This window comes from Mytilus galloprovincialis, chromosome 6, assembly GCF_965363235.1.
Source record: "Mytilus galloprovincialis chromosome 6, xbMytGall1.hap1.1, whole genome shotgun sequence".
NCBI classification, from domain to species: Eukaryota; Metazoa; Mollusca; class Bivalvia; order Mytilida; family Mytilidae; genus Mytilus; species Mytilus galloprovincialis.
The window spans coordinates 29697048-29715684 of record NC_134843.1 but is presented as its reverse complement, the minus strand read 5'-3'; the positions used below and the strand labels follow the sequence as shown (position 1 = coordinate 29715684).

Genomic DNA, 18637 nt, shown 5'->3' with positions numbered 1-18637 from the left:
ATAAGGAAATTGGAATTAAAACACTGTTGAAGAGAAACTACATATTCGGGTTAAATTCACCTTAGTTTGTTAATTCAAGTTTGACATCTAACATCTTAATCCGTAATCCACATTTACCCGACAACCTTAAATTGTTTATTGAATTTTATCAATCAAATATCCTCACACAGGAAACTAGACAAAATAAGTTATTTGTAATGGTATTTATCAAAACTAAAATGATTGAAAATATCTTTGTAGAATATGAATTTGCCTAATAAGCGAATAATTATAATACATATATTTCAACATCTTCAATAGAGAGATTACTGATAAGATGCCCAAAATATATGTACATGTATACATATTGCGATTAGTGCTATATAGTATGTCAATGATATCGAATGCCCGCTGAGTGTTAAACATGTTTGACACTGCTGGTTTTAATTTTCTGACTCGAGTATAAATTTAAGAAAAGTTAATAGTTTCTGAATATTTTTAGATTCAATATTTTATCATTATTATTATTTTTTAAAGTCTCACCACATACAAACATAAAATGAGAATCACAGAACTAAACAAAACATTTAAACATTTGCATTGTGTGCATCAATCTTTAAAAAGATAAATGAGACGCGTATAATACCCCAGTCCCACTAGGCCACGATTGCACTACGATCTGTGAAAATAATGCAAATTTTGATGATCGTGGTACGATCGTGTAGGTCGCAGTAAGGTCTTACCACGGTCGTCGTGAGGTCTTCAAGATCGTGAAGAGCGTGGCCAACTTTGAACATGTTCAAAACAATCGTGGTGCGGTCGTGGCGAAATTAGGTCGTAGTAGAAGCGTAGTGAGAGCGCACTAAGATCGTAGTAAGATCGCAAAGGTCGCTGTACAATCGTAGCTAGAGCGTAGCAAAAGCGTGATTCTATTCGGAGAGATTGCGCTACGATCTCACAGCGACGTTATCACGACCTTACTACGACCATCACGTTCTCAACGCGACCCAACTACACTTCCACTACGACTTTACCACGCTCATCACGACCATAGTACGATTCTAGTACGCCCTTGTCGTCCTCATCACGCTCTTCTCACGACCTTACTACGTTCACACTACGACCATCATTTTTATTGTCATTTTCACATTAAATATATAAAAAAAACTCCCTAGATTTTGTTTGTCTGAATGTATTTATTTTATCCATTTGCTCTAACGGCTCAACCATGCTTTTCGTTTTTATATAGATTAGACCGTTGGTTTTTCCCGTTTAAATGGTTTAACATTAGTATTTTTGTGCCCTTTATAGCGTGCTGTTCGGTGTGAGCCAAGGCTTCGTATTGATGGCCGTACCTTGGCAAATAATGGTTTACTTTTATAGATTTTTACGTTGATGGAGAGTTGTCTCATTGGCACTCATACCACATCTTCCTATATATTGACACATCTGTGTCATCTCTGCTATCGTTCACTAAAATATCGTCATTTGAGCTTTATGGACCAGCAATAGGTTGTAATTTAGGTTTGATTGGTCGTTCCGACATCTCTTGATGACAAGTATTACACTACTTATGTGTATAGTATCAGTTTAATTGAAGTCTGGAGCTGGCATGTCAGTTAACTGCTAGTAGTCTGTTGTTATTTATGTATTACTGTCATTTTGTTTATTTTCTTTAGTCACATCTTCTGACATCAGACTCGGACTTCTCTTGAACTGAATTTTAATGTGCGTATTGTTATGCGTTTACTTTTCTTCATTGGCTAGAGGTATAGGGGGAGGGTTGAGATCTCACAAACATGTTTAACCCCACTATTTTTGCGCCTGTCCCAAGTCAGGAGCCTCTGGCCTTTGTTAGTCTTGTACTATTTTTTATTTTAGTTTCTTGTGTACTATTTGGAGTTTAGTATGGCGTTCATACTTTGCTCCCTCTGCCTCTACACCAACCCCTACCACCACGCCCACGTGTTCTAGTAGATTTTGGTGGCATGACTGTATTGTTTCCGAGAAATTTCCGTTTTAATCAGAAATAGAAGGAATGGAACTGTATTGATATGAAACACGATATTGCTGAGAAAGTAGTAAGATCGCGGTATGAACGTAGTATAATCGTGGTAAGAACGTGCTATAATCGCAGTAAGATCGTGTTGCAATCGGATAAATCGTGGTATGATCGTAGTGAGAACGTGAAGAGCGTAGAAAGATCTTTATAAGCGTAGTGAGGTCGCAGAATAAGCGCGGTGAGAACGTGGTTTAATCGCAGCGGGATCGTTGTAGAAGCGTAATTAGGACGTAGTAGCATCGAGAAAGCAACGAAAATTAACATTTTCATGCCGCTCATACCGCGACCTCACCACGATCTGAATTTATTTTAGATTGCGGTGAGCGTGGTGCGATCGTGGTCTAGTGGGACTGGGGCTTAAGACACAATATATAAATATAAACAAATTTTTACTCATTTACATTCAAAATTTACAGTGTCCGTATATAACAAATGAAATGAAACATCTTTTTATTTAAGAACAAGTGAAATAAAATGCCGTTTCTTTTCAATAAAATATTGTTGATGTTTTTGGCATCTATTGCAGCAACATTGTCGTTATTGAATAAATATATAATTTTTCCGCTATTTGATATTTATAAATTGAAATGTTAAGCCTAATGTATTATTATATGTCTATAATGGGCATTTTAAAAGGACAGGAATATAAAAAAGAAGATGTGGTATGATTTCCAATTAGACAACAGTCCACAAGAGACCAAAATGACAGAGACATTAACAAATATAGATCACCGTACGGCCTTCAACAATGAGTAATGCCCATACCGCATGGTCAGCTATAAAAGGCCCTGATATGACAATGTAAAAACAATTCAAACAAGAAAACGAACCGCCTTATTTATATAACAAAAAAAAAATGAATGAAAAATAAATATGTAAAACATAAACAAACGACAACTACTGAATTGCAGGCTCCTGACTTGGGACAGGCGCATACATAAATAATGTGGCGAGGTTAAAATTGTTAGCGGGCTCCCTATCCTCACCCTAGTCTCGATCAGTGGTATAACAGTACATGTACAACATAATAAAAAAAGAGGGTTTGGATGGGGTTCAATGATTAGAGAATAATGTCCTTGAAAAATGAAGATTAGAGAAATGCGTGGTCTAAAAATATAATGAACATTGAATGATCAATAAAAGAAAACGCTAAAAGATACCTGAATTTTATTGAATGATTAATAAAAGAAAATGCTAAACATTATCTGGTAACAGAATTTTCTCTTCTTAAAATTTAAAGAAAATTATCAAAGTTATCATTGTAAAAATATGATAAAAGTGAAAACAAACTTGGTAAACCTTTTTTTGGTTTCGTGGTAACAGACTATAGGATTCAGTCAATATGAACTGGTTTCCGATACTTCTACTCGGGCTTTAAATTCAGTGGCGGATCCAGAGGGGGCGTAGAGGGCGTACACCTCCCCTTTTGCTTGGACTTTTTTTTTAAATGATTAATCAGACTAGACTTCGTGAATTAATAGGGAGATGCAGCATCTAAAATGTCCAACCCTTACACCTTACCAGCAACTACAAAATATGCATGCCCCACGCCAGGAACCGTTTAAAAAGTGCATATTTCACTTATTTTATGTTTTAAGTCCTAAAAAGGGGCAAAAAAAAAAATTTCGCCTCGCTCCCCTCGTTACAAAACTACAGCCCCTCTTTCAAAAAGCCTGAATCCGCCCCTGTTTATATCTGACTATGCGGTTGGCTTTAGCTCATTGTTGCATGCCGTACAGTGACCTATAGTTGTTAATTTCTGTGTCATTTGGTCTCTTCGAAGAGTTGTCTCATTGGCATCTTCTTATGTGTAGTCAAAATCACTGGAAAGAACTGATGAAAACTTGGACTTGTTACTTCATAGAACTAGCACTTAAATCATGCAGAACAATACACACCAACACGTCATTGTTGAGTAACAAATGAAAGCCTTGCTATTGTTTGGAAATCACCGTTCTCATTCATTTAAAAGAATGATTTTTACTTTTTTTTTAAAGATTAAAGAAAACTGGGGAAAAATTAGAGAATAATGCGTAAAAAATTACTTTTAAAGAATAGACTTATTTTTTGAAGATTAGAAAAAAAGGGGTGAAAATTAAATGTTTACAGAAAAACAGCCCCCCCCCCCCCCCCCCAATTCAGACCCTCCTATAAGAATCATTTTAAATAGGATGGACAAAAAGATGGAGGGGTAGAGTGTAATATTTGTAACTGGGCGTTAAGCAATCATGAATCATTTAATCTATTCTTTATATTTTCATCTCTTTATTCTGTAATTTAAAGAGCTTATTCCTCTATCATCTTTATTTCTGTAAACTTACTTTCATAGCCTCATATATGTACATGTACATGGTATTTGATACAGGAACAATATACCGTCGTATATTACAAAAATTGAGAATGAAAATGAGGAATGTGTAAAAGAGACAAAAACCCGACTATAGAGCAGACAAAAGAGGAAGGCCTAAATTACGGGTCTTTAATGTAGCGAGAAACTCATGCGTATACATACATGCATTATTGTATGCACATGCTTGTTCCAGAGACATATAATACAATTATATGTCTCTGGATAAACATAATTATTTAGAATTAAAAAGTGTATAGTTATCAATAAGTTCATTTTCAAAATCATTTATTTAAAGTGAAAAATCGCGAATTATCCCTTTAAGGCTTGTTGAAGATCTTCATCAAATAACGAATGAATATAAGAAGATGTGGTATGCTTGTCAATAATTTAATTCACCGTACATGTGGAATACCGTATGATAGTTTTTTTGGTCTAAAAAAAATACATCTACTACATGTCTTTGATTTAACAAATGATAAAAGATCTGGCATAAAAACGTGATTCTGAATATAATCTAAAAATTGAAGAGAAAGTCAGACTAAGACGTTATACAATTTAAAGAATACAAATCTTAAAGTTTTATTACTTAGAGGTATACTGTCCCCTTCTTTTAACCTACAAGAAAACTTCACGAGAGCCGATGATTAAATATCCACCTTGTTTTTCCGTATATATACTGAGCCAAAAAGGTTTAGCAACACTTTTTTTTTATAATTTTTTTTTTGTTGTTTTTGGAAAAAAATATTTAAACATCATTGATATAATCCTTAGTTTTACCTGTAACAGTCGTACTTTTTTCCTGCTGATTGATTTCGCGCCATTTCAGCTTTGCACGTGTCAATGATGTTTTACCTTCTGTACCTGTTATTTTAAAACGATATTAAAAAATTCTTTTTCACTAACGTTCAGAAACACACCATTGGTAAGAAAAACACAAACACCGTTGAAAAATTTGCTTGGGACGTCAACCAGGCCACCCCGAAAATGACAGTCAGAAAGGTCTTGAAACGGTTGATGCCGGAATGAGGGTTGTTGACATCATGGCTCGATTTAATGTGCACTAGGCAACTGTTCAGAGACTAACAAACAGATATCGACAAATTACAACTGCATAGGATAGGTCGATATCTCGTAGACAAGAAAAAACTATCGTCAAGGGAGGAGCGCTTCCTTCGCTTTACGTCAACACGTGACAAGTTTTTTTCTGGTAAAAAAGTACTGCATTGACTAAGGGAAGTTGCTGGTGTTCCTGTCAATCCTTCATTGGTGCACTAAGGGCATGGCTGAGAAATTGATTTTGAGAAACACTATACTCATTTAAGCATTTTGACCCTCCCGCGCTCCATACAAAGAAAATCCTAATTAATGTGAGTGATAAACATTCATGTTGCTTCTGACATATCATAATTCCATTTTTGTGTTATTAAAATTATGTTTAAATTTTATGATTTTGTAATAAAACAAAATTTCACAATTTTGTTGCTAAACTTTTTTGGCTCAGTTTATATATTAAAATAACTTAAGAAGCAATTCAAAGGATATCCAATTTGTTTCAATATTGCCGAAAACTGAGGCTACTATAAATTTTATACATGTAGTCGTCTCAGCCGAAAACAATACATAATATTGATAATATAAGCAAGTGTGACAAACCAAATTGAATCACAAATTTGTTGTTTGGGATTATTCATGGTTCACTAGTATTCCTTTCACGAATTTGGCTATACTTTTGGACCTTTTGGATTATAGCTCTTCGTCTTTTATATTAAATTTGCTTTTGATTTCATATATTTTGGCCTCGAGCATCACTGAAGAGACATGTATTTTCGAAATGCGCATCTAGTACAAGAAAATTGGTACCGTTAATTGTATTCTATATTAACCAGTGACACGTGTCCTAATTTTTAAGAAAAGGGATAAAAAAAGTATGAATCAAAAATATCCGGTTTTTCAAAACTATATTTTCAAAATGCATTGCATAATTTAAACCGATTTTATATAAGTGTTTCATTTTATTGTATGTTTGTGCGTATACGAAAAAATGATAGAAAGTTAAACTTCAATGTTCATGACTTACAAGTATTATAATATTTCTTGTAAAATTGATAAATGAGCGGTTTTCACAAATACTGAACATTAGAATATATCGTAAACGTCAATTAATGTACAAGCAACCCAACGAGAAAAATATAATTTCAGAGGCATCTACATGTACATGTATAACTAGTTTTGAGTTAGAGAAATCATTCAACATGTTCATTGCCATATGATTCTATTCAGATTTGTGAGTTTCTTCGATTTACGAATAAGTCTATAAGATACAAAAAATTAATTGAAGCAAAAAAAAAAGAAAGAGACATGAAATAACGAATTAACATAAGTTTACAAATACATACCTAGGTGCATTTACCAAAACAACATTTGAACTTATTAATACATTTTTTCATATTATTGTAATTTTATGTTTATGTACCCGATATGGAGTTCTTCTGAAATAAAAAATCACTTGAATGGGTATTTCTGGTGTATATACATGTATCACACTTGCTATCTACATGTACAATATACGGAAATGACACGGCTGGGTATTGTAAAGTTACTGAAGGTAGATTACTGGCAGGTGTATATCCCCGGGCGAAGAATTTACTGATTTGTCAAAACGGTTAGGTGTAACTTGTCGGGCGTATGACATTTGCGCCGATTTTGAAAATATTCATTCTTTTATTTGCGCCGATTTCATTTTTTCATCTGCGCCGATTTTATAATTGCTCCTAATTAGATTTACAGGAAAGTAAATACTTGTACATGCAATGTACTGTACTATAATATTGGTAAAATCTGGTTATAAATGTTGTTCAGTTATGTTAATTTTGATTCATATTGTATTGCATGTATTGTAACTTCGTTGTAACACGATGGGCATATTGCACACTGAAACGGACCGAGGAGTCAAGTCTTTAATCATCGAGGGCCATACATATCGGAATGTCAGTGTCCTGAAACATAACAATTTAACATATATCTTACTAATGTACCATAAAATCGTGTAAAGCCAGAGTCACCACGGATTCTATTGTCAAAATACAGAACGAGCATAACCATGTGGCAGATGTCCGACAGACAGAGCCTAAAGAACTACGGGTACGGTCAAGGAAAAATCTGGAGATGTATCTTGTCGGCCTTCTTCTACCTCCCCGTGGTGAGCAGGGGACATCAGTTATATAAATGTTATGATTGATAATTCATTGAATTTGTACAAGTGACTAACGGAAGAGGTCTATAATGAATGAAAAATAACATGACTTTGATGGAGAGTTCTCTCATTAGCACTCATACCACATCTTCTTATATCTGTTCACCTGTAATTTACCTGTAAAAAAATCGGCGCAAATGAAAATAAAAATCGGCACAAATGAAAGAAAAAATCGGCGCAAATGAAATGCAGATCGGCGCAAATGCAAAACGCCGAACTTGTCATATTGTAAAGTTTTGAATCGCGCTCATCTCTTTTTTTTATTATATGTATTGCGCCAATAAATGAAACTTGACACATTCCCCATTTCCATTCTCAATTTTATTAATTGTGTCATATTTATCTCGAAACTATTAACCTATTTACACGTACATGTAACATTAGAATACCTACTTCAACTGTTGAATAACTTTATAATTACTAAAATTCAAAATTATGTACTTCTCCTTCCGTATGCTATGTTTTTTTGTGTCAATTCTATCTTTCCATCAGGTCCATAGTGCACTTTTTTTGTCAGTCTAAGTGCACTAAGGAGGCCCTTTCAGTTTGCGATTTCTGTACCTACATGAAAATACCTAAAAGGACCTCCTCAGTGCACTAAGAAGAAACATTTGAAAAGAAGTCTATAATATTTGCGCAATTAAATGATTGTTTTATTGGCGCTAATGAATGTTGCAGTTTTTATGATAAAGTTGTGCAAAAAAAGAATTCGCGTAATTAACTTGTGGTGCAAATTAATTCTTTTTTAGCCAAACTGGACATCGGCCTTCAAAACATTGTGTATACACAAACAAAGCAAGATTTATCTTTTGCGCAGTCTAGCCGGAGAATACAAGTTTTTGCAATTTGTGAAGGATTTTAATTTTAGAATGTAATGAACAAGTAAGAAGATCGTTAAATCGGAAAATGAGCTATGCACGATGAAAGTTTGGTGCGTCGATAAAAATTTCATGGATTCACTTGATAATTGTAAAGTTTCAAGTCTTTAAAAATAACACCCATTTGTAGAACTGATTATTTCGATCCTTCAAATATGCATGTGTAGAATAATAATAAAAAAAATATATTATTAAGTCTCTTTCATATAGATACTGTAGATTTGTATTTGAACATCGATTGCAAACATAACGTTCAGTGAGAAATATTTCATGTATTCGTACAGAAAACAAATCAACTTCTTTCAGAATACAATTGATTGGTTATTGAAGTAAATGATTTGCGACAGAATCAGTGACACTTGGCCAGAAGCTTACCTCTAAAATAAAGAAATATAAAAAAAGGTACAGTTATTTTTAATTCTGTATTTTACTCATAAAGGACTTAAGCACTTTTTACAGTCAATGCCGAAAATATGAAATACATCGATTTAAATTATGTACACAATAACTAATTTTTGTGTACATAGTTTTCCGTGTCTGCATTTGAATACGAGTACAATATAGAAAACCATCATGTTATATATTTAACTATTTTTTTTTCAACAGATTCACAAGTTTTGCATTTTTAAACCGCGTGTGCATATATATTTTAATGTTTTTATTTTAATTCCTTACATATGAACATGATACGTGTGTTATTCATTCGTTTCAACGTTTTAAATTGTGAAGCATGTGACTTTAATAAGACTATACGCATTTAAAGTTTGAAACAAAAAACGATAGATACATCGAGGTCGTTTTGCTTGGGTGATTTACCTGTAAAAAGCTCGGGTCTCATCCATGTTTAAAACGAATTAATGGATGTTTGAAATAGTTTAACGGGGGCGTGGCCTATTAGTTTAACGCAACTAACCAGCAACTTGATTTCAATTGATTCACCGCAGAGAAATCTATTTGACTGGCGTTAAAATGAATTGATATGAATTGATATGAATTAAATATAATTTTTAATTTTTGTCAATCTTTATCAAATAACGATCAATCTCATTTAAATAGCGTTAACACGTTTTTGTCCGTTCAAGTTAAATTCGGGTTACTAGTGGTCTTTCTATGTTGTGATGTCACACTGCCGTTCAGTTAAAGGTTAAGCTTGGTACCTATCAAAACATTTAATTCCGCTGCATTTGTTATTCGCCTGTCCTTATTAGGTACCGGATGTTCAGTGGTTGTTGTTTGTTGACCTGGTTCATAAGTGTTTCTCGTTTTTTTCATTTAGATAAATTCGTTTGTGTTCCCGTTTGAATGGTTCACACTAATGAGTTTGGGCCCTATATAGCTTGCCGTTCGGTGTGAGCCAAATTAAACTCTGTGTTGAAGACCGAACTTTGACTTTTAAACATGTTATAATTGGTTACTTTTACAACTTGTGACTTGGATGGAGAGTTGTCTCATATCACATCTTCTTATATCTATATATGAAGGATTGAAGATGTTCCTTCTCAAATATCGACACTTACATCCTCCTAATTATAACTAGAGGCTATCAAGAGCCTGTGTCGCTCACCTTGGTCTATGTGCATATTAAACAATGGACACAGATAAATTGTGTTTTGGTGATGGTGATGTGTTTGTAGATCTTATTTTACTGAACATTCTTGTTGCTACAATTATCTTTATCTATAATGAACTAGGCCCAGTAATAACAGTGGAAAATATTTTCTAAAAATTTACAAAAATTTATGAAAATTGTTTAAAATTGACTATAAAGGGCAATAACTCCTTAAGGAGTCATTTGAAAATGTTGGTCATCATGACTTAATTGTAGATCTTTCTTTGCTGAACATTATTGCTGTTTACAGTTTATCTCTATCTATAATAATATTCAAGATAATAACCAAAAACTGCAAAATTTTATTTAAAATTACTAATTTGGGGCAGAAACCCAACAAGGGGTTTTCTGATTTGTCTGAAAATTTCAGGGCAGATAGATCTTCATCTGATAAACAATTTAATTCCTTCACCTTCCGGCCAGGTGAGCTACAAAGAAGAAGATATGGTATGATTGCCAATGAGACAACTCTCCACAAGAGACCAAATTGACACAGAAATTAACAACTAAAGGTCACCATACGGCCTTCAACTATGAGCACAAACCACAGCTTTATAATTTTCCTGGAAATATTTCATATTTAAGTCATTTCTTATATGTCTTGCAGTCGGTAAAATACAAAATGTGTATGAAGGATTGTAGATGATCTATCTTAAATATGAACGCTTGCAGCCTACTGCATCTATACTATTAAACGAGAAGACCTCATTTTTGGTGTCGCTTCTCTTCTTTCCACAATAAATCAATAAACACGACTCTGTGTCCTATATGGACAGTGCATAGTCGCATTTGTCATCCATTCATATGATTATTCAGATTGAGTTATTTTGGGAGAAAAACGAGAAAAAAGGCATCCGGATATTGTCCCGTCATTGGACGAAATTTTAAGTCAGATTATACTTCCGGTTTGCGTTTTTCTGTATACTTTCTCGAGGTATATAATATACAAGGTTACTGATATTGTAACCCGGACTGTAACCTCGTATTTGTGCGCATGCGCGACCGGAACTGGGCGGATCCGGTAATTTCTACTTTCACTTTTTGAGAAAAAAATCTTCTATGTGGAGATAGATTTGTGTTAGGACTTAAACTTGAAACCTATATGGTGAAAAATGTAACAAATCTTGTAAAACGAGAGTGGTTTGATGTTAATGGTAATTTTTCAAACACCTTATCAGGGGCGAATCCAGCCATTTAAAAAAGGGGGTGTCCAACTATATGTCCCCATTCCAATGCATTGATCGTAACAAAAAGGGGGGATCCAACCCCCCTGAACCCTCCCTTGGATCCGCCACTGCACCTTATCACTATGTGTCCGCCATTACTGGATATCACACAGGTTGTAGTAAAATTTTGAAGTAAAAAAAAATATCTGAAGTCACAAAAGAAAAATTATTGTCATGATTGTTGTATTCGTCAAAAGTTCTATGCAGTCGGGTCAGCCGGGGTTACCAATAATTAAGGTGTATTCAATATGATAGATAATTGCTATATATCTAGGACCTCACTTGATTTATCTCTTATGTCACTTTATGGTATTGGTCGAGGGTGATGCGGCATGTGATACGGATTTTGCCATGTTTTATACGCTTTATCATATATTTCACCAGACTTTATATATCTGTCACCATACTTTACATATCTGTCACCAAACTTTATATATCTGTCACCAGACTTTATATATCTGTCACCATACTTTATATATCTGTCACCACACTTTTTATATCTGTCACCACACTTTATATATCCGTCACCACACTTTATATATCTGTCACCGGACTTTATATATCTGTCACCATAATATCTGTCACCACACTTTAAATATATCTGTCACCAGACTCTGTCACCACACTTTATATATCTGTCACCACACTTTATATATCTGTCACCACAATTTGTATATCAGTCACCACACTTTATATTCTGTCACCACACTTTATATATCTGCCACCACACTTTATATATCTGCCACTAAACTTTCTATATCTGTCACCACATTTTATATATATCTGTCACCAGACTTTATATATCTGTCACCACACTTTATATATCTGTCACCAGACTTTATATATCTGTCACCATAATATCTGTCACCACACTTCATATATCTGTCACCATACTTTATATATTAACTGTCACCAAACTCTGTCACCACACTTTATATATCTGTCACCACACTTTATATATCTGTCACCACACTTTATATTCTGTCACCACACTTTATATATCAGCCACCACACTTTATATATCTGTCACTAAACTTTCTATATCTGTCACCAGACTTTATATATCTGTCACCAGACTTTATATATATCTGTCACCACACTTTACATATCTGTCACCATACTTTATATATCTGTCACCACATTTTGTATATCTGTCCTCACACTTTGTATATCTATCACCACACTTTTTATATCTGTCATTACACTTGACATATCCATCACCACACTATATATATCTATCACTACTTTATATATCTGTCACCAGACTTAATATATCTATCACCATACTTTATATATCTATCACCATACTTTATATATTAATCACCACACTTTATATATCTGTCACCACACTTAACATATCCATCATCACACTTTATATATCAATCACCTCACAATATATATCTATCAACTCACTTTATATATCTATCATAACACTTTATATATCTGTCACCAGACTTTATATATCTATCCCCACACTTTACATATCTGTCACCACGCTTTATATATCTATCACCATACTTTATGTATCTGTCACCACACCTTATATATCTGTCACCACACTTTATATATCTATCACCACACTTTATTTATCTGTTACCACACTTTATATATCTATCAACACACTTTATTTATCTGTTACCACACTTTATATATCTCACCACATTTTATATATGTGTCACAATATTTTATATATATGTCACCACACTTTATATATCTCTCACCAGACTTTATATATCTATCACCACACTTCATATATCTGTCACCATACTTTATATATCTGTCACTACACTTAACATATCCATAATCACACTATATATATCACTCACCTCACTATATCTATATCTTACTACTCACTTTATATATCTTACACAACACTCTATATATCTGTCACTAGACTTTATATATCTACCACCACACTTTATATATCTGTCACCACACTTAACATATCCATCACCACACTTTATATATCAATCACCTCACTATATATATCTATCACCTCACTTTATATATCTATCACTACACTCTATATATCTGTCACCAGACTTTATATATCTATCCCCACACTTTACATATCTGTCACCACACTTTATATATCTATCACCACACTTTATTTATCTGTTACCACACTTTATATATCTATCACCAGACTTTATATATCGATCACTACACTTTATTTATCTGTTTCCACACTTTGTATATCTATCACCACACTTTACAAATGTGTCACCATACTGTATATATATGTCACCACACTTTATATATCTGTCACCACACTTCATAAATCTTTCACCACACTTTTTATATCTGTCGCCACACATTATATATACATCACCACATCTTATACACATCACCACACCTTATATATCTATCACCTCACTTTATATATCTATCACCACACTTCATAAACCAATCAGCTCACTTTATATTTATCTGTCACTAAACTTTATACATCTATCACCACACTGTTCATTTATCCCTACACTGTTCATCTGTCACTTCACATTATATATCTGTCACCATACTTTATATATCTGTCACTACACTTAACATATCCATCACTACACTTTATATATTCATCACGTCACTATATATATCTATCACCTCACTTTATATATCTATCACTACACTTTATATATTTATCCCCAAACTAAATATATCTATCACATCACTCTATATATCTGTCACCACACTTTATAAATCTGTCCCCACACTTATTATATATATCAATCACCACCCTTCATATATCAATCACCTAACTATATATATATATATCTGTCACCACACTTTATAAATCTGTCATCTTTTTTTATATTTGTCACCACACATTTAATTTACATCACCTCATATATCTGTCACCACACCTGATATATCAATCACCTCACTTCCTATATCTATCATCACACTTCCTATATCTATCATCACACTTTATATATCTACCTCCACACCTAATATATCAATCACCGCACTTTCTATATCTATCACCACACCTAATATATCAATCACCTCACTTTAGACATTTGTAAGTACACTGTATATATCTTATCACCTCACTTTATGTATCTATCACCACACTTTCTATATCTATCACCACACCTAATATATCAATCACCTCTTTTTATACATCTGTTACTACACTTTACACATTTATAACCTTACTTTCTTTATCACCTCACATTCTTTATCTATCACCTCACTTTCTTTATCTATCACCTCATTTTTTTTATTTATCACCTCAATTTATATATCCATCACCTCATATGTTATAGCCATCACCACAGTATATATATTTATCATATACTTGTATACAATATTACTAAAATTTTACAGTTCAATAACATATGAAATTATCAAAAGGCTATGAAAGGATTACTAGGTATGTTGACCAGATTCCTAAGAACTTCCAAAGCGGGCTGATAAAGGTACCTTTATTGACTGCTTCCGGAATGTTATCACATGCCTTTCCGTTCATTTCCGTGACGTTTATCACATGCAACTTCGTGCATTTCCAGAAATTTGATTAAAAACGATAACAAAACGCGGAAAACGACAAGTGATACGACTTTTCACAAAATGGTTGAGGAGCAAAAATTAATTAAGTTAAACATGTTTTAAAGACACAAATGAGGTAACAATATAATTGAAGAACATATGATAATTGTTGTGACAAGAAAAATAAATGCTTGTAATATCAATAAAGACAATTAAAGTTAAGATCTTTTTTTGGCTGTCTGTAATATTATCTAAGAGTGCAAAGACAAACAAAATGAAATTTTAGTTGTTCTTGTCTGCATTTCTTCTGCTGAAGTATATGATAAAAAGATAATTACATATCATTGTTCATATCAGACCCTTTATCGGCCCTCGTTCATGATATTAGCCCTCGAGCCTTCGGAAAAGGAAAAGGTAATCTTCATTGAAATTAAAAGTATTATTCATAGTTATCAAAGGTACCAGGATTATAATTTAGTACGCCAGACGCGAGTTTCGTCTACATAAGACTCATCAGTGACGCTCATATCAAAATAGTTAAAAACCAAACAAATACAAAGCTGAAGAGCATTGAGGATCCAAAATTCCAAAAAGTTGTGCCAAATATGGCTAAGGTAATCTATGCCTGGAATTAGAAAATCCTTAGTTTTTTCGAAAAATTCAAAGTTTTGTAAACAGGAAATTTATAACAAATGACCAATTAATTGATATTCATGTCAACACCGACAATTAACTCTTTACATATGTATGTAAAGAGTTAATTAGCAATCAAACAATCCTGATTGAAATGAAATAATTTAAAAGAAATGTTTTTTAAAGAATAACTGCTCCAACATGTCGTGCAATATATTATGTAAATATCATGTCAGGTATCTTTTCAATAAAAGTAGCAAATATGGTATACTAACTGTCAGTCAATGATTCTAACATTCAAGATGAGTAAACCTTAAAAATATATTGTTTCAGTGTTATTGTACTTGTAGCTTTGTCTACATTATAGTTCTGCTGGCACACACATAATATATATACCACCATTTATTATGTATCTACTGCTACACATAGTATAATTATGGCCACATATAATATATCTACCCCACACATAATCAATCACCACACTACATATAAATCATTCACCACAGTCTGTGTATTTATCACCGCACTATATATGTTTATCACCACACTATTGTCTATCGCCTCACTATGTTTGTCTATCACCACACTATGTTTGTCTCTCTTCACACTATGTATGTTTATCACCACACTATTGTCTATCGCCTAACTATTGTCTATCACCACACTATGTTTGTATATCACCACACTATGTTTGTCTATCACCACACTTTGTTTGTCTATCACTTCAGTATGTTTGTCTATCACCACACTGTGTTTACCTATCACCACACTATGTATGTCTATCACCACACTATGTTTGTATATCACCACACTTTGTTTATCTATCACCACACTTTGTTTATCTATCACCACACTATGTATGTCTATCACCACACTATTGTCTATCTCCACACTATGTTTGTCTATCACCACACTATCTTTGTCTATCACCACACTATCTTTGTCTATCACAACACTTTATTTTAATCATCACAGTTTACATATTCACAAACACATACTTATTACCAATACTAGATAAAAAGAAATAGTTATGATGAAGCCTTGTTTTCTCCCTACATTGACATTTCATAAAAAAAAAGGTAAATCATTTGAGTCACGGTTCTTTGTAAAGTCATTACTAAAGAAAAAAATAATTTTAACTTTTCATTTAAATGATTGGTCTCACAAATGAATTGTATTTCTGCATTACAAATTTTACAATTTGATACAATGTGGGGATTATTTTCTAGCTTTGTACTGATGAAACACTCCTATTTATTCTTAGATGGAAAATAAATAACAACGGTTTGGGGCATTGAAATTCTGTATTGTATAGGACTAATTATTTATTCAACTGAACCATATATTATTTTGTAGGTTAAACAAGATTTAGTGCCGGCCACACAATTAAGAAAGAATAAGAACAAGAATTCTTTACAGAACAGGGGAGACTATTTTACTGCACTTAGATTTGTGTTTTTGTTATAATTAATTAATATTGTTATTTGTCCTTGAATTAAATATCTGCAATGTGGAGGACAACTGAACTGTGTTCTTATATATTGAAGACGTGCAATATTTTTTTGTTTAGGGGCCAGCTGAAGGACGCCTCCGGGTGCGGGAATTTCTCGCTACATTGAAGACCTGTTGGTGACCTTCTGCTGTTGTTTTTTTATTTGGTCGGGTTGTTGTCTCTTTGACACATTCCCCATTTCCATTCTCAATTTTAATGATTTAAAATGCATCTAAGATGAACTTTATACTACTAGGTAAATTGTTATCATTAAAGTAACAAACATAGAATGCATTTACATGAATACATTTTATATTCTATGTATAAAATATTATCTAAAAGGTAAAAGTAAACATATTTCTGGCTGTTTAAAAACAAATCAAAGCAGTTTTATTTTGTAGTTCAGAATGTATTTACGTTGTTCATGCATTTATGTATTGGAATATTTAGAATTGTACAATGTATTGAGTTTAGTGGAACTTTCGTTCTATGTAATTTAGGTTTGATTTTCATGAAATAAAAAGTTCTTAAATTTTATTATTACTTTTACTTGGTATCAATGTGACAATTTTCCGGCAACAATTGCTATATGATTGCTTTTCTATATATATAATAAAATTCTTCATCTCTTGACAAGAACTAAATATTGTGTCTATGATGATGATAAGAAAATGTAAACAGTCTTATAATAGGGAGACTTGGAAAATCTTGAAATAATTGTATATGAAGCTCATAAAATAGAGTTATTGGTTTCCGAAAATTTTCAGATTATTCCACAGGGAATATCTACAATCTTTTATGCACATTTTATATGTTACCGACTGTAAGACATGCATAGGTATTTTAGTCAGGGTGAAATATATCCAAAAGACACTTATAGAGTAGGCTGTATGTGTTGAAATTCTCCATGAAAATTTATTCAGTATGCTGCAAGTGTTGAACTTTGAGGACATCTACAATGCTTCATACACATTTGATGTTTTACTAACTGCAAGGGATATATAGGTACATTGGTAAGGATGAAATCTTTCCACAAACATTTATACAGTAGGCTTCAAGTGTTGTTATTTGAGAGGGAAAATCTACCATGCTTCATACATATTTGGTATTTTCCCAACTGCAAGAGATATATAAAAGAGGAACGAAAGATACAAGAGGAACAGTCTAACTCATAAATAGAAAATCATAGGTACATTAGTAAGGATCAAATCTTTCCATCAACATTTATGCAGTAGGCTGCAAGGGTTCATATTTGAGATAGATTATTTACAATCCTTCATGCACATTTTGTAGTTTACTGACTGCAAGACATATAAGAAATGACATAAATATGAAATATTTCCAGGAAAATTATAAAGCTGTGGTTTGTGCTCATAGTTGAAGGCCGTATGGTGACCTTTAGTTGTTAATTTCTGTGTCAATTTGGTCTCTTGTGGAGAGTTGTCTCATTGGCAATCATACCATTTCTTCTTTTTTTTTATAATTAGGAGGATGTAAGTGTTGATATTTGAGAAGGAACATCTACAATCCTTCATATATATTTATAAGAAGATGTGATATGAGACAACTCACCATCCAAGTCATAAGTTGTAAAAGTAACCAATTATAACATGTTTAAGTCAAAGTTCGGTCTTCAACACAGAGTTTTGGCTCACACCGAACGGCA

The 18637-nt window shown here is 33.0% G+C and overlaps 1 long non-coding RNA gene across 1 annotated transcript in view; it reads left to right on the top strand.

Moving 5' to 3' along the window:
• Nucleotides 1-17508, top strand: part of LOC143079324 (uncharacterized) — a 40771-nt gene extending 23263 nt beyond the window's left edge. Inside the window, exon 2 of the long non-coding RNA XR_012979386.1 lies at nucleotides 16836-17508. This is a non-coding gene — a long non-coding RNA (uncharacterized LOC143079324). The remainder of the gene's footprint in view (nucleotides 1-16835) is intronic.
• Nucleotides 17509-18637: the final 1129 nt, after the last annotated feature.